A 7,500-nucleotide genomic window follows, 5' to 3' on the forward strand; every position below is an offset into this window, starting at 1 on the left:
TCCTGCTAGCCTGGCTGCACCAAATGATAATAGAAATACATTTAATAAAGTCAAAATACAAATAAGGCAACAAGAGAAGTATCCTACACTTCTCTTTTGTAAAGTAAATCTGAACAGCCGATATGGGCATCTACATCTACTAGATTGATTTGCCTGAGAAGCTAGGCCATTATAAAAAAATAAATAAATAAAATAAAAATAAATAAATTAAAAAAAATTACAAATAAATAATATATATATATATATATATATATATATATATATATATATATATATATATATATATATATATATATATATATATATATATATATATATTTCTATTTTAATTTTTTTAATTTTTTTTAATTTTGTATTTTTTCTAAAAAAAATAAATAAATAAATATATATATATATATATATATATATACTTATATATATATATATATATATATATATATATATATATATATATATATATATATATATATATATATATATATATATATATATATATATATATATATATATATATATATATATATTATTTTTTAATTTATTTTTGATTTTTAAATTTTTTTAGAAAAACATTTTAAAAAAAATAAAAATATATATATATTTTTTATTTTTTTAAATTATTGTCTAAATGTCTAAAAATACATTTTCCCATCGATAACGTGACATCATCAGCGGCAAGTGCGCGCTCTTTCAGTCAATTAGTGCGCAAGGAATATCCATCCATCCATTTTTCTACCGCTTGTCCCTTTCGGGGTCGCGGGGGGGGTGCTGGAAAAAAATAAATAAATAATATATATATATATATATATATATATATATATATATATAAAATCTCCTTCTCACCCCGATGGGGTGGTATCTGTGTCATCCTCAAGCTCGGGTCCTCTACCAGAGGCCTGGGAGTTAAATGGTAAATGGGTTATACTTGTATAGCGCTTTTCTACCTTCAAGGTACTCAAAGCGCTTTGACACCATTTCCACATTCACCCATTCACACACACATGATGGCGGGAGCTGCCATGCAAGGCCCTAACCACGACCCATCAGGAGCAAGGGTGAAGTGTCTTGCTCAAGGACACAACGGACGTGACGAGGTTGGTAGAAGGTGGGGATTGAACCAGGAACCCTCAGTTTGCTGGCACAGCCACTCTCCCAATGGCGCCACGCCGTCCCCAAGATTGAGGGTTCTGCGCAGTATCTTGGCTGTTCCTAAGACTGCGCTCTTCTGGACTGAGGCTTCAGATGTTTGTTCCTGGGATCTGTTGGAGCCACTTTCCCAGTTTGGGGGTTACTGCCCCCAGCGCCCCCACTACCACGGGGACCACGCTAGCTTTGACCTTCCAGCTGCTCTTTTCAACCCTTGGTGCTTCTCAAGTTTCTCGTGTTCCTTCTTCCTGATGTTGGTGTCAGCTGGGATTGCCACATCCATCACCACCACCCTTTTCTGCTCTTTGTCCACCACCACTATGTCTGGTTGGTTACCCAGAAGCTGTTACTAGGGTTGTCCCGATACCAATATTTTGGTACCGGTACCGAAATGTATTTCGATACTTTTCTAAATAAAGGGGACCACAAAAAATGGCATTATTGGCTTTATTTTAACAAAAAATCTTAGGGTACATTAAACATATGTTTATTATTGCAATATATATACAGTAGTATATATACAGCCCGGCCCCTGGCCAAATTGTTTCAACACAATGCGGCCCCCGAGTCAAAAAGTTTGGGGACCCCTGGTTTCTAGGGAAATATAAAAGAGATCATGAAAAAAGATGTAAAATGGGACGGAGTGGATTTTTAAAAAGATTTCAACCATTTATCATCACCAAGATGTTACTGCTGCCTCACCGGGGGCCAGTTCTGGCCCGCCACATCATTCTACGTGGCCTGCGAAAACCTGGAAAAAATACTTTATTTTAAATTTTTATTTTTTTAACTAAATGCATTCGTTCTTTCAATTTTGACAGAAAAAAATGCATATTTTAAACTTTAATATTATCTGATCATGCCAATTACATTATTATATACAGTATTGCAAAACTATTTTTGTGAGATAAAAACAAATTAAATTAAATATCTTCTTTATTTACACCGCTTGATGCATCGTCTGAGCATTACGGCTACCATAGTCAGACGTACTGTGCTTCAATATACAGGTATTATTATGGTGTGTGTATTAGGACCCCAAAATGGCACCTATTAGAAGACATATTAAAACATTTTGACGGATTTTTGAGCGCTGAGTGTAATGTTCTATATCACAGGTGTCAAACTCAAGGCCCGGGGGCCAGTTCTGGTCCGCCACATCATGTTTATGTGGCCCATGAAAGCCTGGAAAAAATGGGTTTCAATAAAATACTTGTTTTTCTTTACTAAATGCATTCGTTCTTTCAATTTTGACCGGAAAAAAATTTGTTTTTAAACTTTAATATTTTCTGATCATGCCAATTACATTATTATATACTGTATTGCAAAACTATTTTTGTGAGATAAAAACTAAATTAAATATCTTCTTGTCACCTTTATTTACACAGCTTGATGCATCGTCTGAGCATTACGGCTACCATAGTCAGACGTACTGTGCTTCAATAAACAGGTATTATTATGGTGTGTGTGTATAAGGACCCCAAAATGGCACCTATTAGAAGACATATTAAAACATTTTGACGGATTTTTGAGCGCTGAGTGTAATGTTCTATATCACAGGTGTCAAACTCAAGGCCCGGGGGCCAGTTGTGGCCCGTGAAAGCCTGGAAAAAATGGGTTTCAATAAAATACTTTTTTTTTTTTTTTTTACTAAATGCATTAGTTTTTTCAATTTTGACCGGAAAAAAAAAATGCATATTTTAAACTTTAATATTATCTGATCATGCCAATTATATTATTATATACTGTATTGCAAAACTGTTTTTGTGAGATAAAAACAAATAGTTAAATATCTTCTTGTCACCTTTATTCATTTATTTATTTTAAAGCAAGTTATACAAAAAAAATTAAAAATAATCAAATGCATATGTATTTTGATTAATCATGATTAATCACAGGTTATTACCCGCATGCATAATGTAATTTTTTTTTTTTTAAAGTGGCCCTCTGAAAGCAGCCATTACTGCGATGTGGCCCTCAATGAAAATGAGTTTGACACCCCTGATCTAAGGGGTCCACAAATCAAACATTAACTGGTGAAAGACCAAGTTGGACTTATTGTTACATCGCTAAGTAACATAACGAGTGTCGTGCTGCTGTGAGCGAGACACTAATGAGAAAAAGATTACGTTTGTTTGCAGTTGATTTCCTGCCACAAATATTATAATATCTGTTATCTACATTTTATGGCGTGCAGTTCATACTTTGTCTCATTATTTAGCCTGTTGCTCTAGCGATATCAAGATTCAGTATATGCTGGCGAGCCTACGAGGGATTTAGTTTATTAATACTATGAAGGATATTTTCTTGATGCTCACAAATAGCACCAAAGTGCTACAATGTGGTCACATGTGTCCAATAAAGCACTTGGCTTTCCTGCACATATGAAAATGGACAATGAAAATACGCTGGATTGGACCAACAATCCCAATATTTAATCATTTTCACAAGCGGGTCTTCCTAGTTGTATTTATTTAGGGATAGCGACCACAAAAGAACACAAACTAATTGTCAGAATAATTGTATCTAAGTTATCACAAAACTTTGTGTTTCAATGAGTTCCCGGCGAGCAGACAAAAGCTGTCTTTGGTCCTACCAAGAAAAAGGCTTGTAAAACTCCACTGTGTAGGATGGGAAGCGACATGAAGGTGTTCTCTTTCTTTCATGTAATCAAAGGCGATGGCTGTTTATGACCCCCGTCCCTTAGAAACAGCTGTTGCCATGTAATCAGGGAAAGTCCAAATAAAAGAGGAGGCGTACAATCTTTCGCCAGAGCGTGGCGGAACTGTACAAAGAGTACAGTCCAGACGTCTCTTCTCAATTGAGCCAAATGTAATTCTGTCTCTGTTTAATTCCTTGCTTCTTGTCTTGTTTAATAGATGTCATCGGTGTTTGAACCTGACATTAATACTATAAGTATTGTACATGTTACGCACCAGCTGTTTGATTGTAATGTGCATCTTAATTGTGGTTTTCATTAAAAAGTTTGGAGGTGTTGAAATCGCCATGTAAAATGGCTAATGCTAATCAGTAGCATGTCAAAAGCAAAGACAATGTATATTAGCATCAAGCTCACGCACTTTTTGGAAAAGTGGAGAATTACATGGCTTGCATTCGAGCGTTTTTTGAGTCAATTGGCATTGTGGTGGCATTTCTTTCGCTCAACATGCGTGGCAAACCGCATGTTCTCCACTTACGTCCGTCCTATCCCAGCCTTCCAGCCAATCAACACGCAGAACACCTGACTCCCCTACAGGGACCTCTTCTTTCAACTGTTTTACGACCTTTTCTGTGAACAGTTCACGACCTGTTCTTTGAACTGTTGCAATCAAAGGCGATGGCCGTTTACGACCCCCTTCCTTTAGAAACAGCTGTTGCCATGCAATCAGGGAAAGTCCAAATAAAAGAGGAGGCGTACAATCTTTCGCCAGAGCGTGGCGGAACTGTACAAAAAATACAGTCCAGACGTCTCTCCTCAATTGAGCCAAATGTATTTCTGTCTCTGTTTAATTCCTTGCTTCTTGTCTTGTTTAATAAATGTCATCCGTGTTTGAACCTGACACTAATGCGATCTCTTGTCCTTTTCGAGCTTTTTGCGATTGCAACAAATTACAGACTAGCAATATTTTTTATTCAATAAATACATTTTCTCTATAATTAACATTATGTATTACCCTAACTCAGGGGTCAACAACCTTTTTGAAACCTAGAGCTACTTCTTGGGTACTGATTAATGCGAAGGGCTACCAGTTTGATACACACTTAAATAAATTGCCAGAAATAGCCAATTTACTCAATTTACCTTTAACTCTATGTTATTATTAATAATTAATGATATTTACACTTAATTGAACGGTTTAAAAGAGGAGAAAACACAAAAAAAATTACAATTAAATTTTGAAACATAGTTTATCTTCAATTCCGACTCTTTAAAATTCAAAATTCAACCCAAAAAAAGAAGAGAAAAACTTAAAAAAAGAATTTATGGAACATCAGTAGTAATTTTTCCTGATTAAGATTAATTTTAGAATTTTGATGAAATGTTTTAAATAGGTTAAAATCCAATCTACACTTTGTTAGAATATATAACAAACAAAGCTATATTTCTAACAAAGACAAATCATTATTTCTTTTAGATTTTCCAGAACAAAAATTTTAAAAGAAAATCAAAAGACTTTGAAATAAGATTTAAATTTGATTCTACAGATTTTCTAGATTTGCCAGAATAATTTTTTTGAATTTTAATCATAATAAGTTTGAAGAAATATTTCACAAATATTCTTTGTCGAAAAAACAGAAGCTTAAATGAAGAATTAAATTAAAATGTATTTATTATTCTTTACAATAAAAAATATTTTTTTACTTGAACATTGATTGAAATTGTCAGGAAAGAAGAGGAAGGAATTCAAAAGGTAAAAAGGTATATGTGTTAAAAAAATCCTAAAATCATTTTTAAGGTTGTATTTTTTCTCTAAAATTGTCTTTCTGAAAGTTATAAGAAGCAAAGAAAAAAAAATAATGAATTTATTTAAACAAGTGAAGACCAAGTCTTTAAAATATTATCTTGGATTTTCAAATTCTATTTGAGTTTTGTCTCTCTTAGAATTAAAAATGTCGGGCAAAGCGAGACCAGCTTGCTAGTAAATAAATACAATTTAAAAAATAGAGGCAGCTCACTGGTAAGTGCTGCTATTTGAGCTATTTTTAGAACAGGCCGGCGGGCTACTCATCTGGTCCTTACGGGCGACCTGGTGCCCGCGGGCACCGCGTTGGTGACCCCTGCCATAACTGAACTTTTATGTAACAAGGTTAGTGAAAGAAGCGTAGTTTTGTAGTTATTTCTCCACAATAACTCAGATATGGTAACACTAGCGTGCAGTAGAGAATGCGGAGTGATTTTTGGCTGATGACATATTTTACTTTGCTCATTATGAAAGTATTTCTTGCCACTTTATTTTGCATATTTTTATGTTTGGTGCGTTTCAGAGACGTTATCGTACCGAAAATGACTCACTAGTATCGCGGTACTATACTAGTACCGGTATACCGTGCAACCCCAATGCATACACATATTTACAAGCCACTCCTTACTGTGTAACAACAATCAATTCATGGCGTTTACACCATCTTTGTTTTCATCTGCTGGCTTTTTAAGCCATCGATCAACTATTGACTCACTTGAGAGCAAAAAGCATCTTGTAGGAAACACGGAGCAGCGTGTTGTCACTCAGCATCTCCATCCTGGAACTCAATGACATCTGTTAGGGGGAAAAAAGACGTGTTTGAAAACATGTTCTTATGCATGTTTGATCATTTTTGTTTCCCTTACTAGTGGAGAGATCTTGTCATTTGGAATGCATTTGAACTTAAGGAACATTTCTATACAAAACCCAAAACTAGTGAAGTTGTCACGTTGTGTAAATGGTAAATAAAAAGAGAATACAATGATTTGGTAATCCTTTTCAACTTATATTCAATTGAATAGACTGCAAAGACAAGATATTTCATGTTCACACTGAGAAACTTCATTTTTTGTTTGCAAATAACCATTAACTTAGAATTTAATGGCAGCAACACATTGCAAAAAAGTGGTCAGAGGGGCATTTTTACCACTGTGTTACATGGCCTTTCCTTTTAACAACACTCAGTAAAGGTTTGGGAACTGAGGAGACACATTTTTGAAGTGGAATTCTTTCCCATTCTTGCTTGATGTACAGCTTAAGTTGTTCAACAGTCCGGTATTGTGGTATTTTAGGCTTCATATTACGACAGGTGTGGACTACAGGCAGGCCAGTCTAGTACCCGCACTCTTTTACTATGAAGCCACGCTGTTGTAACACGTGGCTTGGCGTTGTCTCGCCGAAATAAGCAGGGGCGTCCATGGTAATGTTGCATGGATGGCAACATATGTTGCTCCAAAACCTGTATGTACCTTTCAGCATTAATGGTGCCTTCACAGATGTGTAAGTTACCCATGTCTTGGGCACTAATACACCCCCATACCATCACACATGCTGCCTTTTACACTTTGCACCTAGAACAATCCGGATGGTTCTTTTCCTATTTGGTCCCGAGGACACGACGTCCACAGTTTCCAAAAACAATTTGAAATGTGGACTCGTCAGACCACGGACAACTTTCCCACTTTGCATCGTTCCATCTTAGATGAGCTCGGGCCCAGCGAAGCTGGCGGCGTTTCCGGGTGTTGTTGATAAATGGCTTTCGGCTTTGCGTAGTAGAGTTTTAACTTGCACTTACAGATGGAGCGACCAACTGTAGTTACTGACGGTGGTTTTCTGAAGTGTTCCTGAGCCCATGTGGTGATATCCTTTACACACCGATGTGGCTTTTTTAATG

At 35.6% G+C, this 7,500-nt stretch overlaps 1 protein-coding gene across 3 annotated transcripts in view; it reads right to left on the minus strand.

Annotated features, from left to right (window-relative positions):
• LOC133635945 (transmembrane protein 196-like) overlaps nucleotides 1-7,500 on the minus strand; it is a 155,874-nt gene that overhangs the window by 25,569 nt on the left and 122,805 nt on the right. For all 3 annotated transcript variants that reach the window (XM_062029430.1, XM_062029429.1, XM_062029431.1), the window contains exon 6: nucleotides 6,322-6,401. The gene's annotated coding sequence lies outside the window, so the exon portion shown is untranslated. The remainder of the gene's footprint in view (nucleotides 1-6,321; nucleotides 6,402-7,500) is intronic.

The sequence above is a fragment of the Entelurus aequoreus genome, linkage group LG20 (genome assembly GCF_033978785.1).
Source record: "Entelurus aequoreus isolate RoL-2023_Sb linkage group LG20, RoL_Eaeq_v1.1, whole genome shotgun sequence".
Classification (NCBI taxonomy): domain Eukaryota; kingdom Metazoa; phylum Chordata; class Actinopteri; order Syngnathiformes; family Syngnathidae; genus Entelurus; species Entelurus aequoreus.